Source organism: Gymnodraco acuticeps, unplaced genomic scaffold (assembly GCF_902827175.1).
Source record: "Gymnodraco acuticeps unplaced genomic scaffold, fGymAcu1.1, whole genome shotgun sequence".
Classification (NCBI taxonomy): Eukaryota; Metazoa; Chordata; class Actinopteri; order Perciformes; family Bathydraconidae; genus Gymnodraco; species Gymnodraco acuticeps.
This window is the reverse complement of record NW_022990423.1, coordinates 115,789-133,104: the sequence shown is the minus strand read 5'-3', so window position 1 is coordinate 133,104 and position 17,316 is coordinate 115,789. Positions and strand designations below refer to the sequence as shown.

Sequence of the window (17,316 nt, the reverse complement as noted above, 5' to 3'; positions counted from 1 at the left end):
GATTAATGAACAGTGAAACTCGCTCATGGACTTTAAGGTGAATACTTTAAGAAAAGGTTTTCCCACACTCTTTGTAGGAACCATTTTATGGGTGTTGTTGGTGTCTCAGTTTACCTTATTTATATGAATAGTGCAATATCAGGGTATATGCAGGAATCCTGAAGTCACATTTAATACCTTTTAAGACCTCATCGCAACTTCGAGTTCTAACCGGCTACATTGGCGACACTTTACCTCACATTGACTATATTGATTAGCTAAACAGCACAACTAAACAGAGTGCAGAGAGACTACTGAAGCCTCCTCTCCACATGAACTTCAACCTCTCTGTGAAGGTCAGGTTTAATGCAGTATGCTGCTTTGTTGCTTCTGTACTCTGTGCTCTTTCATTCACCTTGAGGGGGTTCCCGACATGTTGTTTCAGTAAATTAAAGGGTGTTTCTTGTTGTCGTTGCTGTGGACCTTATTAATACCTAGGAAAATGCCGTTTAATAGCCTTAATTTTCGCTAAATTGATTTATCAACTTTTAATACTTGTTAAGACCCCGCGGACACCCTGAATGTTATTTTGAACACTTGGTGGTGGGGTGTATAAAAGGGGTCATAGGTGACAGGAGAGGAAGTGGACACAGGAGGAAGAGCATACCGATTCTACCAGACGGCCAGCCCAGACGATGCTCATACAACAACTATTGACACAGTGTACTTAAACCTTGGTATGTAAAGCAATGAAACAGCGCGCTGTCGGCAGACGGACAGAAAACAAAACTTAAAGGAACAGTGAACATTATGCCTGTCAATTCTGACGTTACGTCAACAGATGGCGCTGTTCTCACAGAATCAGCCCATGCAAAGACAGTGTTAAATTCAGCGAAATGAGGAATGGCTAAAATGCATGATCCGTTTGGTATTTTGAAAAATAAAAAGTATAAATATGCCTTATATAGGTTTGGTCCTACACTATATTATTCAAATATAGCATGATAGGTCCACTTTAAAGGAACAGTGAACATTAAGCCTGTCAATTCTGACGTTACGTCAACAGATGGCGCTGTTGGGATGGGATCTGTAATGGAAAAAAGGATTACCCAACACAAGGCCAATAGATGGGAATTGTTTATTGTAAACTGTGAAAAAACAAAATATGCTTAATTGCGGCTCCTACACTCTTAAAGGTGGGCTAGGTAAGTTTGAGAAACCGGCTCGAGATACACTTTTTGTTATATTCCATGGAATGCTCTTAACACCCCGATAGCAATGAATATCTTAAGTGCGTTGACAAAAAATCCATACAAAAATTTCATCTGTGGAAGCCGTAGTACTGTAAAAAGTACGACCAATCATTTTAGCCGGCCCGGCTAAAATAACTGGATGGCCTACCTGCCTGTCAGCCTTCCATCTGTGCACAAACTTATCTCGTGCCCTCATTGGTCATGTGGCGTTTGTGTGTGTTGGAGGAGGGGCTCTGTGAGGAAGTGGCAGATTTTTTCCGGCTGTGTATTTTCAAATTCTAGCGCACTCGAGCTGGTTTCTCCAAAATTACCGACCCCACCTTTAAACCCACTATGGTTTTTCTCCTGAGTGAACACGAAGATGTCTTTTGAGAGCACTTGATGTAGTGAAAGTTTTACCACACTCTTCACACCAGTAAGGTTTTTCTCCAGTGTGAATACGGTGATGTGTTTTGAGAGCACTTGATGTATTGAAAGTTTTACCACACTCTTCACACCAGTAAGGTTTTTCTCCAGTGTGAATACGTTGATGTGTTTTGAGAGCACTTGATGTAGTGAACGTTTTACCACACTCTTCACACCAGTAAGGTTTTTCTCCTGAGTGAATACGGTGATGTGTTTTGAGATCACCTGATTGAGTGAAAGTTTTCCCACACTCTTCACAGCTGTAAGGTTTTTCTCCAGTGTGAATACGTTGATGTGATTCTAGAGCATCTGATCTAGTAAAAGTTGTCCCACACTCTTCACAGCTGTAAGGTTTTTCTCCTGTGTGAATAGTTGATGTGATTTGAGAGCACCTGATTGAGTGAAAGTTGTCCCACACTCTTCACAGCTGTAAAGTTTTTCTCCAGTATGAATACGTTGATGTATTTTGAGATGACCTGATGTAGTGAAAGTTTTCCCACAGTCTTCACAGCTGTACGGTTTTTCTCCTGTGTGAATATGCAGGTGGCGCTTTAAAGTTCCAGATGCTGTAAAGGATTTATCACATTGCTGACAGCTGTGACGTCTCTCTCTTCCTTTCGGTTTCTAGAACAGACGGACAGAGAAAGAGAGAAAGTCAATCTAAAAAGCATAAATACACAAGTTAACACAATAAAAACTCACTTAATATAAACCTTGAGTTAACAAAATACTACTTATCAACTGTTTGTCTTTATTATATTTGATACAGTAATACAGCAATATTCTAACCAAAGTATATACCAGAGGTGGGGGACTCGAGTCACATGACTTGACTCGAGTCACATGACTTGCCTATTTTTTTACTTGAGACTTGCTTGACTAACATTGATAAAAGACTTGACTTTGACTTGGTATTCATGACTTGAGACTTAGGCTTGAGACAGATGACTCGAAAGGACTTTACTTTTTAAAATAGAATATTTGCATTTGTTTTTGTATGGTACGAAGCCCCTAGAGAGCAATGAAAGAAAAAAAAGAGAGAAAGTCTCTCGTTCGCAGGAGAAAGTAGGAAGTGGAGCGCACAGGAGACAGCCATTTCATTGCAGACTGTTATGCTTATGTGGGGAAATACATACATTATTTGAGATATATTTCAAACTCGGACTTCATTTTAGGGACATTTCGGCCAGGGGTGTAGAGTTATTTGTTCAAGCACCGGATCGGCAAAACAGGAGAGTCTGTGAACCAGTCTGCCTTGACCTATGTATTCATGTCTGTGACTCTCACAGTATCTGCTGCCCACAGCTGCTTCATAGAAGAAAAACCTCCTTCACTTCATGAAATCTCTGCAGCACCAGGAGGCAGTAACGTGTAACTCAGCAGAATCTGAGAAGAGCAGCTGCAAAGAGCTGTGCCTTCACTGTGTTTACCTTCATTAGAACAGCTAACGAGTGACCGCAGGCTGCTACGTTTTAACCACACACACACACACACACACACACACACACACACACACACACACACACACACACACACACACACACACACACACACACACACACACACACACACACACACACACACACACACACACACACACCACACACACACACACACACACACACACACACACACACACACACACACACACACACACACACACACACACACACACACACACACACACACACGTTTTTGTGAACTAAAAGGACACTTTGACCCAACACGTTTTTTCCTTCATTAGAAGGACACCCCTTTCCACTAGCTTTACAAAGATGTTTGAATATCAAAAATCTATTTTGAGCCATACAACACAAATCGCACTTCAAATGTCCAATACACACATCACAACTCAAAATACAACAACCTGACACCATGCTTAATTATGAGGACAGCAGATAATGAGTTGCATAAGCCCCGCCCATGACAAAATTGTTATTTGTGAGGACAGTAGCTATACAACACACAAACATGTCACTGAAGTGTATTAAAGGGACAAACATGATTAAATGGAACATAACTTTACACAGACAAGTGTTGGATTGTGCATTACAAGAACAAACCTTTTATAAACGGACAAAATGTATACAGCATAGGAATACCTGATTTGTGATGTAATATTTTAATAGACAATATAGTGCACCATATATATATAGCTTAAAAGTATGTTAATGTGTTTGGTTATTGCTTGCCTCCTGTTTGCAATCTGTTGTTTTCATGCAAATGTAGAACCACATTCTAATACTCTCCAGTGGTATACTACAAGCAGGTCTTCCGAGACTAATTAAAGCATAAAAGCATTATAGCAAAGTGACCGAACTGGTTTATCACTAATACAAAATGCTATTTGCCCTACAAGACTGCTCATCTACTGGAGTATTACCTTTTAAAAGCTGATAGAAAAGGACACATGGCACATTGCACAGTGAACAATGAGCCCAGTTTAATGGTTATTTTCACATAACATTTTCTCACATGAAAATTGAGCTAAGACTAAATATTTATTATTTTAAACATATAACTCTCCTTCCAGCATTACCTTGGTACGACAGAGGATTAGGGCCACACAAAAGAAAAGATAGAAGAATAAAGTCATAATTACGAGATTAAAGTCGCTATGTTCGGAGAATAAAGATGAAATTATCCCGGGGGCTGAGGGGTCGTTGCAGCAGATCTTCAAGAAAGTTATATTGACAGATTGGAACTGGAACGGATCAATAACTCATAAACAAAACATTGCTAAAACACAAACTAACTACCGTAATAAGGTAAACAACTATCCACAATCCAATTTAATCAAAACAACCTCACACCCGCCGCCCTCTGAGCTGGACACATCACACAGGTGTCTGTCTGCAGCCGAAGGAGAGAGGAGGGGTCAGGGACCGTCTACAAAGTGCAACACTGAAAAAAATACTGCAAATAAACTACTAAAACCACCTATTTTCGCAAAGTTGCATGTGTAGTTTAAGCAACAGTATATTATTGTGTGATTTAAAATGTGATGTTTTTATAGCTTTATAACAGAGGAGTTATTGAGTATATCTTTATTCAGTGTTGCACTTCGTAGACGGTCCCTGACCCCTCCTCTCTCCTCCAGCTGCAGACAGAGGACACCTGTGTGATGTGTCCAGCTCAGAGGGCGGCGGGTGTGAACGGTAGTTAGTTTCTGTTTTAGCAACGTTTTGTTTATGAGTGTTTGATCCGTGAAGTTCCAATCCTTCAATATAACTATCTGCTGCAACGACCCCTCAGCCCCCGGAATGATTTCATCTTTATTCTACTAACATAACAGCTTTAATCTCGTAATTATCCTTATAATAAAACATTGCTCCTACATGTAACATAATAATGAAGTTGAACTGTGAACTGTCCTCATTGCATGTTCGATTACATTTCATCATCATTTGTGTAGCAGTGCTTTTTTTCTTCTGAGTCGTGACTCCTGACGAAGTCTCTAATATTTTGCAAAGAGCGACCAGCCAGAATAGGATGCTCTGCAGCTTTGCACTGTCTGCAGTCTATCATCGTGGCCACTTTCCCTTGGTGTGCATTAAAGTGTCTCAAAACTGCTGCCACCTCTTTTGGAGACCACTTCTGTTTTTGCATCCTCCTGGGATTCCTCTCCACAGCATTTTCAAGAGACTCTACAAACAGAAAAAGAGGAAATCTTGTGGATGAAGAAGGACCAAGTTTAATCACTAGACATCCAGAGTAGTATACAAATGCTTTACTGGCTCTTGTTCTGAGTTAACAACACAATCAGGTAGAAAGACACTGATTATAGTATTTCATATCTAAAGAGTATGATCATTCAGTTAACATTAAGAAGAAAAACAGCATTGACACACAGTCCTCTTAGTGTCTAAAGCGGTCCAGTAGAGTGATACACAGGACCTGTGTATCGAACCTCAGCATTCAAATCCAGTCTTCATGGTTTATAACTTGAAATAAATATGTAACTAATACCAACATTAGCCGCGTTCACACCAAGTACTTTGCCGTACTTAGTGCCGGCACTTAGTGCCCCGGCACTTAGTACAGATCGCGTTCACACCGGAATAAGTTCCCTGAGGGAAGATTACGCAAATGAGCCGCTGACGTCACTTCGTCTTCTTCTGCTTTGGGTTTACTGGCAGGCCGCAAACAGCTTCACGGCGTATACTGACACCCGAAGTCCCTGGCCGGAAGTCCCCGGAGTTGTGGAACGCTTCAGTAGAAGCTGCTGGGAGTCCCAGCAGCTTCTACTGAAGCGTTCCGAGTAAATCGCCAGAACACCGACACCTCCTTATCTCCACCGCTCCCATGTTTTATTTTGTGTTTCCATAAGTTAATCTCTCTGCATTTGTGCGCTGGGCGAATGCTAATGCTAATAATGCTAATGTGAGGATAATAAAATGGCGGCTCTACAAAACATTTCAGAGTTTTACGGGGCGGGGTTTGCAATTCGCCCAGCCAATCAGAACTGGGGCACTTTTTTCCCCCTGGAAAGTACCATCTCTCAGCAGGCACTAAAAATGGGGGTAAAAGTTCCCGGCTTGAAGTACTCTTTTTGGTGTGAACGCCACATAAGCAGTAGTAACGGAACTAAACGTGAAAAGTACGGGGAAAAGTAGTCCGGTGTGAACGCAGCTATTGAGTTGTGGTTAACTCACCTGTTGAATGTCATCATAGTGGGACTCAGATGTCATGGCAGCATCTTCATGCAGAGTCTCTGCCTCAGTGGAAATATTGTGAATGAAGAAGGACCAAGTTTAATCACTAGACATCCAGAGTAGTATACAAATGCTTTACTAGCTCTTGTTCTGAGTTAACAACACAATCAGGTAGAAAGGCACTGATTATAGTGTTTAATATGTAAAGAGAATGATCATTCAGTTTAACATTAAGAAGAAAAACAGCATTGACACACAGTCCTCTTAGTGTCTAAGCGGTCCAGTAGAGTGATACACAGGACCCGTGTATCGAACCTCAGCATTCAAATCCAGTCTTCATGGTTTATAACTTGAAATAAACATGTAACTAATACCAACATTAGCTGTGTTCACACCAAGTACTTTGCCGTACTTAGTGCCGGCACCAAGTACTTTGCCGTACTTAGTACCGGCACTTAGTGCTCCGGCACTTAGTACCCCAGGGCACTAAGCTCTTGTTCTGAGTTAACAACACAATCAGGTAGAAAGACACTGATTATAGTATTTCATATCTAAAGAGTATGATCATTCAGTTTAACATTAAGAAGAAAAACAGCATTGACACACAGTCCTCTTAGTGTCTAAAGCGGTCCAGTAGAGTGATACACAGGACCTGTGTATCGAACCTCAGCATTCAAATCCAGTCTTCATGGTTTATAACTTGAAATAAACATGTAACTAATACCAACATTAGCTGTGTTCACACCAAGTACTTTGCCATACTTAGTGCCGGCACCAAGTACTTTGCCCGTACTTAGTGCCGGCACTTAGTACCCCAGGGCACTAAGCTCTTGTTCTGAGTTAACAACACAATCAGGTAGAAAGACACTGATTATAGTATTTAATATCTAAAGAGTATGATCATTCAGTTTAACGTTAAGAAGAAAAACAGCATTGACACACAGTCCTCTTAGTGTCTAAAGCGGTCCAGTAGAGTGATACACAGGACCTGTGTATCGAACGTCACAATTCAAATCTAGTCTTCATGGTTTATAACTGGAAAGAAATATGTAACTAATACCAACATTAGCCGCGTTCACACCAAGTACTTTGCCGTACTTAGTGCCGGCACCAAGTACTTTGCCGTACTTAGTGCCGGCACTTAGTGCTCCGGGACTTAGTACCCCAGGGCACTAAGCTCTTGTTGTGAGTTAACAACACAATCAGGTAGAAAGACACTGATTATAGTATTTCATATCTAAAGAGTATGATCATTCAGTTTAACATTAAGAAGAAAAACAGCATTGACACACAGTCCTCTTAGTGTCTAAAGCGGTCCAGTAGAGTGATACACAGGACCTGTGTATCGAACCTCACAATTCAAATCTAGTCTTCATGGTTTATAACTGGAAAGAAATATGTAACTAATACCAACATTAGCCGTGTTCACACCAAGTACTTTGCCGTACTTAGTGCCGGCACTTAGTACAGATCGCGTTCACACCGGAATAAGTTCCCTGAGGGAAGATTACGCAAATGAGCCGCTGACGTCACTTCGTCTTCTTCTGCTTTGGGTTTACTGGCAGGCTGCAAACAGCTTCACGGCGTATACTGCCACCCGAAGTCCCCGGCCGGAAGTCCCCGGAGTTGGGGAAGGCTTCAGTAGAAGCTGCTGGGACTCCCAGCAGCTTCTACTGAACCCTTCCGAGTAAATCGCCAGAACGCCGACACCTCCTCATCCCCACCGCTCTCATGTTTTATTTTGTGTTGCCATAAATTAGTCTCTGCATTTGTGCGCTGGGCTAATGCTAATGCTAATAATGCTAATAAAATGGCGGCTCTAGAAAATGCTTTACTGGCTCTTGTTGTGAGTTAACAACACAATCAGGTAGAAAGACACTGATTATAGTATTTAATATCTAAAGAGTATGATCATTCAGTTTAACGTTAAGAAGAAAAACAGCATTGACACACAGTCCTCTTAGTGTCTAAAGCGGTCCAGTAGAGTGATACACAGGACCCGTGTATCGAACCTCAGCATTCAAATCCAGTCTTCATGGTTTATAACTTGAAATAAACATGTAACTATTACGAACATTGAGTTGTGGTTAACTCACCTGTGTAATGTCATCATAGTGGGACTCAGATGTCATGGCAGCATTTTCATGCAGAGTCTCTGCCTCAGTGGAAATCTTGTGGATGAAGATTGCACTTGAAATGATTTGGCTCTATGAAACCTGATGTACTTATATGATTCTGTTTTATTCAAGTTTGTAAGTAAGTCGCTTTGGATAAAAGCGTCAGCTAAATGCAATGTAATGTAATGTAACTATATAGCGAGTACGGAGAAAACAATACAGTTGCTACATAAGCAGTAGAGCCGATAACGCAGTGATTATAACACAACCCCACATATTAATGTACATATGTAGTAATGTTACGTAACATTAACCAGTACCCATACATTTTCCACCACATTTTAGCTGACTATCCGTTACTATCATTGACCGTCATAACAGCGGTACAAGCCGTTCTTCTGTTGTTGTTTATACAGGCTTGTCTGATTATCAGCTGTTATTAATACTTAGGCTAAACATGTTGTTATATCAGAACAGCACAAGTTAGATTATATTGAAAATACGCCGGTACAGGCAAAGCAGCTTGTTATTAATCAGCGAGACGTCTGCGGTGGCTAAGCTATCACTGTCCAGAAACTCTTTTCAGTGCTATATTACCAAACAGTGTACATTTAAAGCTAACAAACATGTGAATGTATTGGGGAATATGTATCAGGGGACGTTGCTTGTGTGACAGTCAGACAGCGAATTATTCCTCTCCAGTTAGCAAACGGTAGCTGAAACGCCGGTGGAGCACGGCCGTCGGCAAATGCTACTTAAATAGTGGTAAACAATGTACCACGTCACTCTGGATAACAGTATTAAAGCATAAACTGTATGTACAAAGGTGCACAAGTTGTTCAATCATGCTTTGAATTAGGATTTATATATAATGTCTCTATCTGCACAAATGTGGTTTATTTCTAAAAATGTTTTTGATCCACACAAGAATGTTTGTAATAGATATCCACAAGTATTTTAATTAAAGTGTTAGCAATTTTCATTAAAGATATATTTTGTGTTGTTACATTTATACATAAACTATTCAACCTGCATTCACAAACTCAACTTTTTTTTGTATGAAATGCAGAGCACTTTATACATGAAAAGCAATACATATTCATGTGTTGATAAAAAATTTGGATAATGTGGAATTTTTCAGATTTATATAAAACAATACACATTTATGTGTGCAATGATAGATATGTGTGCGGAGAGAGATATGTATATCCTGATTTTACATTTCTGAACCATTTTGTGAGCATTTATTCATATTGAAGGACTAATTTGACTAAACAAAATCAACATTTTTACTAAGGGCACAAGGTAGAGTACTGTATGTTGGGCATGCATTTTTATATCCAATAACAATAAATAACAAATAAACAATTACATTTGACAATGGAAGTTATGTAATATCCCCGCAGTTAAGATCTTGAGCAGTCTTGGAATAAATTCAGCCTTGTCTAAGAACGAAACAATACAATGGTAAAATGCAGTCAATTCAAAGACAAGACCTCAAAAAGTGGTCTTGAGACAAAGACCGATATGGACTCCTAAAACACTGAGTACCTTAAAGTATATTATCAGATAAAAGCTATAGTAAAGGTGCAATGAAATTATAGAAATATTAGACATAATGATATAATATAGTATTAAACAAAAGCCTGATAATTACATCTCTAAACTGCAATGAAATGTAGGTAGTATTAGACATAATAATAATAATAATATTAATAACATAATAATAATATTAATTATTATTACTATGTTATTCTTATTCTTATTACACACACAACATTTTTCACAAATGTGTGTGAATATTCATGAGCGGGTGCAATACCAAAAACCAGCTGTATGAGCGCTGTTCTGACACACAGAAAATACACAATTTCTGGGTTTTGTGTATAAAAAGGTCTTTTTTTTTTTTTGGGTATTTAAGCTTTCTACACCTATAGAAACACTTCTACGCTTTTAGAATTTGTATTTATTAGCAGGACACCGACCCTGTCCTGTTAATAAAAATGTCTGGCTAATGTCGGTGTGTATACACACACACCACACACAACACAACACAACACCACACACACACACAACCACACACCCACACACACACACACACACACACACAACACACACACACACAAACCCCCCACACCACACCACACACCAACACCACACACACCACACACACACACAACAACCCACCCACACCACACACCACACACACACACACACACCACCACACACACACACACAACACACCACACCACACACCACCACACACACACACCACAACACACACCACAACACACACCACAACACACACAACACCACCACCACACACACACACACACAACCACACACACACACACACACCACACACAACCCACACACAACACACACACCACACACACATTCAGAAGCCCCACTCTCCAATTGTTGTTAATGTTGAAATAAACTCTAGTTTATACCACTTGTCTTTTTTTAACTGATTTTAAACTGGGGTTATGCATCAGGATTTCGTAGGGCTTGACGTTGCTTGACTCTCACCCCCAGTAACTTGGAAGACTTGCACACATGTATGACTTACACCCAACCTCTGGTATACAGGAGACAGAGGGAGACGGGCATCCTGTCACTGGCGAGTCTCAGTATGCTCGTCATTTTTGAGAGACCCCCAATGCTTTTGAATCCTGTGGATTTACACCATTTGCCTTCTGCAGACCATGGTCTGGCCATTCAACTTTCCAAGACACACCTGAGTGACAGCACAAACAGGGTATGGCGAGGAGCCCCGGCTTCTACAGACGCGAGGCTATGCGAGAGAGCTACAATGCGATCGGCCTCCTACGAATACACCAAGCCATCTGTGCTCTTCGTTATTGGATGAAATCCCTCGGGAGCCGCTTAGAAACACCAGGAAAAAGAGACGAGGAAGGAGGGGAGGCGTTCAGAATACGGCGGAGATTCAGCCGGCAACCACTTCCATCCATCATTCTCACAAACCTGCACTCACAACAAAGTGGACACACTAAGGACATACACAAGGTACTGTCATGAATTTCTCGAGGCCTCTTTATTATGTTTCACGGAAAGCTGGCGACAATCTACGATGCCTTTCTTTGAAGTACCCGGATTCACCCTTGTTCGAGCAGACAGGGATGCGAACTCGGGGAAAACCAGAGGAGGCGGTATTTCTGTGTATATTAATGATCTGTGGTGCCGATCATACTCAGTAAAATGTAAAACCTGCAATCCCAACGTAGAAATTCTCGGCATGACGTTAAGACCCTTTTATCTGCCTAGAGAATTCGGGTGTATTTTACTGTTTGTTGTTTACCGTGCCTCCCAGCGGCAGAGGACACTGTGTTCACGAGCTGCAACTCAGCCACCCCGATGCACCGGCAATAGTGCTCGGGGACATGAAGCAATGTCGCCTGGAGACTGTGTTACCTGGGTTCCAGCAGTATGTTAGGGATCACAGCAGGAAAGACAATATCCTGGACAAATGTTTTGTTAATGATAAAGGAGCCTATGTGTCTAAATACAGACCACCAATACTGAACTCTGATCATAATGTTGTGAATATGATACCAGTGTATAAGACCAAACTCAAGGGAAGTCAACCAGAAAAGAAAGTAATAAATCATATGTTACTAAGGACATAAAACAAAGACTATGGAGCACTTGAACAGACAGAGAAATAACTGAAAGTCAAATTGAGGGAATCAAAACTCACAGAGAGCTTTTGGGAAATGCTTTTAAAGCCAAAGACCCCAAAAAAGTGTGGGACTCCATGAGAACCGTGACAGGAATGACCTCTTCAGCTAAACCTATTGTGACGGACAAGACATACTTGATCCATACCAATTTGCCTATAAGCAAGGGGGTGGTACTGCTGCTCCTCTGGTTCACATCATCACTAAACATTTAGATAAACGTCACACCTATGCAAGAGCCCTCTTCCTAGACTTCTCAGCAGCAACACAATACAAGCAGACATCTTGATGTCAAAAAATGGCCAAAATGGAAGTAAATTCCATACCTGATTTACTGGTATGCCGCTTTCCTCACCAGTAGAGAGCAACTTGACCAAACCCTGTCATCTGCCATCACAACCAATGTAGGGGCCCCCAGGGCTGCGGGATTTCAGCTGTGCTCTAGCTTCTTTTAGCTTATTTTGATGACTTTACTGAACTGCTGTCTATAGTGTGTTTTGACTTTGACCGTCTAGTCATTGTTGGTGATTTTAACATCCATGTTGACAACCCCCAGGACAGAGCGGCTAAAGAACTGTTTTGTGTTCTTGATAACTATGGACTGACTCAGCATGTGACGGAGCCCACGCACAATAAGGGGCACACTCTGGACTTAATGATCTCAAAGGGTCTGAATATCTCTGAGGTTGTGGTGACTGATGTTGCGCTCTCTGATCATTCCTTTGAGAGATCTATTTCTGTTCACACAAATGTTCAAAAAGAGGTAACCACAAAGCGATATTTAACTGAAAACACTAGGGAAATGTTTACTCAGGATGTTTCTTCCACACTTGCCCCTGCTAACATCTCAGTAAATTAGCTAGTAGATCATTTTAATTCAAAAAAAAAATGCCATTGCTCCAACTAAGGTAAAGGAAGTGACTGGCAAGAAAAGATCTCCATGGAGAAAGGCCATGACCGTGAGAACAGAAAAAAGAGAGTGTCGAAAAGCTGAACGTAGGTGGAGAAAAACAAATCTCCAGGTTCACTTTGAAATCTATAAAGAGAGACTTGGCTTTTATCATTTGGAATTGTAAATTGACGACAGTCTTTCTTCTCTGACATCATTGCCAAAAACAAAAACAATGCACGTGCCTTGTTTGCTACCGTCGACAGACTAACTAACCCCACAGTGTCAGTATCCCCCCCATTCAGAAAATCAGACCAGCAGTCAGTGCCTCTGCATCAAGTACAGCAGATGTGTTGTCTCTGTGTCCACCTAAAATCAATTCAAACACCATGACACAGTTCCATCAGATTAATGATAAAAACCTAGAGGACATTATTCAACATCTGAAATCCTCCTCCTGCTGCCTTGATATTATGCCAACAGGGTTTTTCCAAGATGTTTTTCCTTGCATGGCCTCAGATCTACTTCACATATACCTCATTCACACCAACGGTGTTTCAGGCCCGGTTCGGAGCTGGAGCTTGAAAAGCACCGGGTTTTCCTGTTCACACCGCAGCGGAGCTCCGGAATCCGGTTCGTTTCAAGCACCAAAAAATGTCCGGCCAGAGGAAACTTTCCGGAAACTTACCACCCTAGCAGTAACTATAGTAACGCAGTGTAGGCGGAGCCGCGACGTCATCTTCATGTGTGTCACTACCCGATCTGCAGCCCTGCCCTATCTGCAGTGCGCATGTGCGAGATGGTCCGCCATATTTGACAACTCCATACAGCAACTCTAATAGGACATTTGACACAGTGGCGTTTGGCAAAGCAGAAAAAGAACACTCAAAAAACCCGACAATATTAATCTGAACGAGAGAGATGAGTTATTGTTATTACAACGTGACTTCACTATTATTGAACAACTCCTTTTATTGGGTCATTTTATTGGGTTGAGTACATTGTCAAAATAAGTGAGAAATGGATGTAACTTCTGTTAGACAGCTATCATACATACTGTAGAAATATTGACTGAATGTATGCAATATGTATGGCATTCATAATTTATATCTAATTACATTAACTGTGAATGTCCTTCATTTTATCTTCAAATAAAATAACAAAATATTTTAATAAAGATATTTGAGACGTTTATGACTTGCACATGCACGATGCAAATCGGGCAGCCGTCTAGATGTCAAATGTCCTATTAGAGTTTCCGTATGGAGTTTTCAAATATGGCGGACCATCTTGCACATGCGCACTGCAGATAGGGCAGCGCTGCAGATCAGGTAGTGACAATGTGAACCACAAAACCAACATCAGCCGTTAGCTGTTAGCCCTCAGAGCTCACAGCTCCTCATATCTGTTCAGAAACTAGACAGAAGTTAAACAAGTACAAACCACAGACTGTCTGTGTCATGGCGAATACAGTCACTAGATACTCTAGTGATATGTGTCCTGTGTGTATACTTGCTGCTAATGCTTCATTTTTATTATATCTTATTGCATCTTTTAAATATGTTTAACTCGTGTAATGCCTGAAAATACTTCTGCTGTGACACATTCATTTCCCAGTTTAAGAGAAATCATTATTTAAATAAAGTATATCTATTTATCTAATGAGCTAAACCGTCGCTTAGCTTAGCGTTAGCTGCTAACTGAAGAACCCCATTCATTTCAATGGGAAAAATGCTACGTCGCAGTGAATGACGATGCTAATAAACTAGTTAGCATACATTTAAAACCATATCTATGGTAAAGAGCACCAACACAATAACTGAAACAGTCTTAAAGACAACTGGTGTAATAAATAACTAACATAAAGTCAGCTGAGCATTACAAATCAACTGTTACTCCCCCAGAGCCGAACTGGAATAATAACTGTAGCTGTTAGCCGATAGCTTTCAGACTTTAGCTTTTAGACGATAGCTTTTAGACTGTTGCTGTGTTAGCCTTTATTTAAAGATAGTTCGTGATTAACTGTAAGCTAAGATAAATGCACTTAATGAAACCTCTGCATGTGTTTTAATCTTCTTCTTCTTCTTCCGTGTTTATTGGCGGTTGGCAAACCAACTTGTAGGTGCATTACCGCCACCAACTGGACTGGACTGTGGACAAGAGACTATACAGAAAACAAGAAACAAAAGAAACAAAACAAAGAACCAAAACTCTAGATTATTTTAAATTGATCAATTTCTCTTAGAACTTAATAATCTCACAATATTTATTGCCTGATGTTTTCCCTAACAGCCCTGATAGCGACAAGTCATGGAATTTGCTTTCTTCAGTGTCTGGAAAGCACATTTCTCTGAGTACTATATTTCCTGCAAAGCATTAAAACATGCTCAGTATGCTCAGTATGATTGAGACCTGTATTATACTTAAGTATGATTGAGACCTGTATTATACTTAATGTATGATAAGACCTGTATTATACTTAATGTATGATTGAGACCTGTATTATACTTAAAGTATGATTGAGACCTGTATTATACTTAATGTATGATTGAGACCTGTATTATACTTAAAGTATGATTGAGACCTGTATTATACTTAAAGTATGATTGAGACCTGTATTATACTTAAAGTATGATTAAGACCTGTATTATACTTTAATGTATGATTGAGACCTGTATATACTTAAAGTATGATTGAGACCTGTATTATACTTAAGTATGATTGAAGACCTGTATTATACTTAATGCATGATTGAGACCTGTATTATACTTAATGTATGATTGAGACCTGTATTATACTTAATGTATGATTGAGACCTGTATGACCTATTCTCATCCGAGAAAATGACATTTTCCTCCCTTCTTTAAACCCCACCTTCCTTCCATCCCCCACATACCTTTGAATTGTATAAAGATGTCTTCCTGTATCACTAAGGTCCCAATGATCTTGCCATGTTGTTTGTGCACATTTCTGAATGAATGTTTGAACCTCCGCTTTGCTGAGTGGAACTTCTATGTCTATGTTCATACTTCCGAGTGTTTGTTTGGCCAGAATATCCACCTGTTCATTACCCTCCACACCAACATGAGCAGGAACCCAGATGAAACGAGTTGCTATGCCTTTGATTTGCATTTTATATAAAATTAGAAATATTTCATTTATGATGTCCATTCTAGATGAAGATCTGCCTGATCGTATACTCGATAATGCTGAAAAGCTGTCAGATGCAATTACACTGTTATGTATTTATTTCTCCTCTATCCATTTCAATGACAGTACCAATGCCAACAACTGTGTGGTGTATACTGACACATGGTCTGTTACCCTTTTCTTTATATGTGTATTACTCACTGGGATATACACTGCTGCCCCTGCACGCCCTGTCTCTGGATCTTTGGAGCCATCTGTAAATATGATTGTTGAGTCTGAGTGATTCTGGACTATGCGCCATACTGGTAGTTCTTTATTTTCCTTTAACTCCTCTTGTATATTGAGGTCTACACTTGGCAATGGGAACAACCAGGGTGGAATGGACGAGATTGGAGCTGTGGGGCAATACCAGTGGTGAGCCGTCAGGGCCCTCTAGGCCCTCTGTGAGGGCCTAAGATATTCTAAAAAATAATATTTGAAAACATTAAAAAAATAAATTTTTATTTTTAATATTTTTTTAAATATTTTTTTGTTGTTACATTTTTCATTAGTTTTACCAAAATAACTTGATTTAATTGTATTTAAAAAATAATATTTCAAAGAAATAAATCGTTCAGTTTCTGTTGGAATGTGAAGGGTTAAAACTCTGCGAGTTATGTGAAGACGGGAGAGCTTGTTGGTCCCTCTCTACATTCACAGAGGGCCAGCTATAGTAACTCAATGAGAGTGTAATGTCAAATGACAGTACAATTGACCAATCATATCTTCCCTCTAAATGGGCGGGCTTTATTTTCACGGGCTTTATGACAAGTTCCGCCCGCTGTGAAGTCTATGCAAGTGGTGCAGTGACGCATCCTAAAACCCGGAAGTAAGCTTCGCTCGGATTCCCTCGACAGAAAGCAATGGGATTTCTCCATAGGATTTTGGAAAATAGCTCGAAATAAGGTCTGTGGAAAACGAACCTGTTAGATAAATGCACGTTTGTTCAGCCGGATAATATCCACCCTACTTTTATTATTTTCGAATCATAAATCTAAACGATAGATTTATGATCGATAGACTTATAATTAGCATAAGTTCGTTCATGATGGCTCACTTCAGTGATAGTGATGACATCGTTGCGAAATTATTAACCGAGTCATTTTCAAGATTGAGTGGCAAAGGATC

The 17,316-nt window shown here is 40.1% G+C and overlaps 2 pseudogenes; one reads left to right on the top strand and one right to left on the bottom strand.

Moving 5' to 3' along the window:
* LOC117551909 overlaps positions 1–17,316 on the top strand; it is a 430,097-nt pseudogene that overhangs the window by 400,949 nt on the left and 11,832 nt on the right.
* The window catches only part of LOC117551913, a 75,113-nt pseudogene continuing 59,247 nt past the window's right edge, over positions 1,451–17,316 (bottom strand).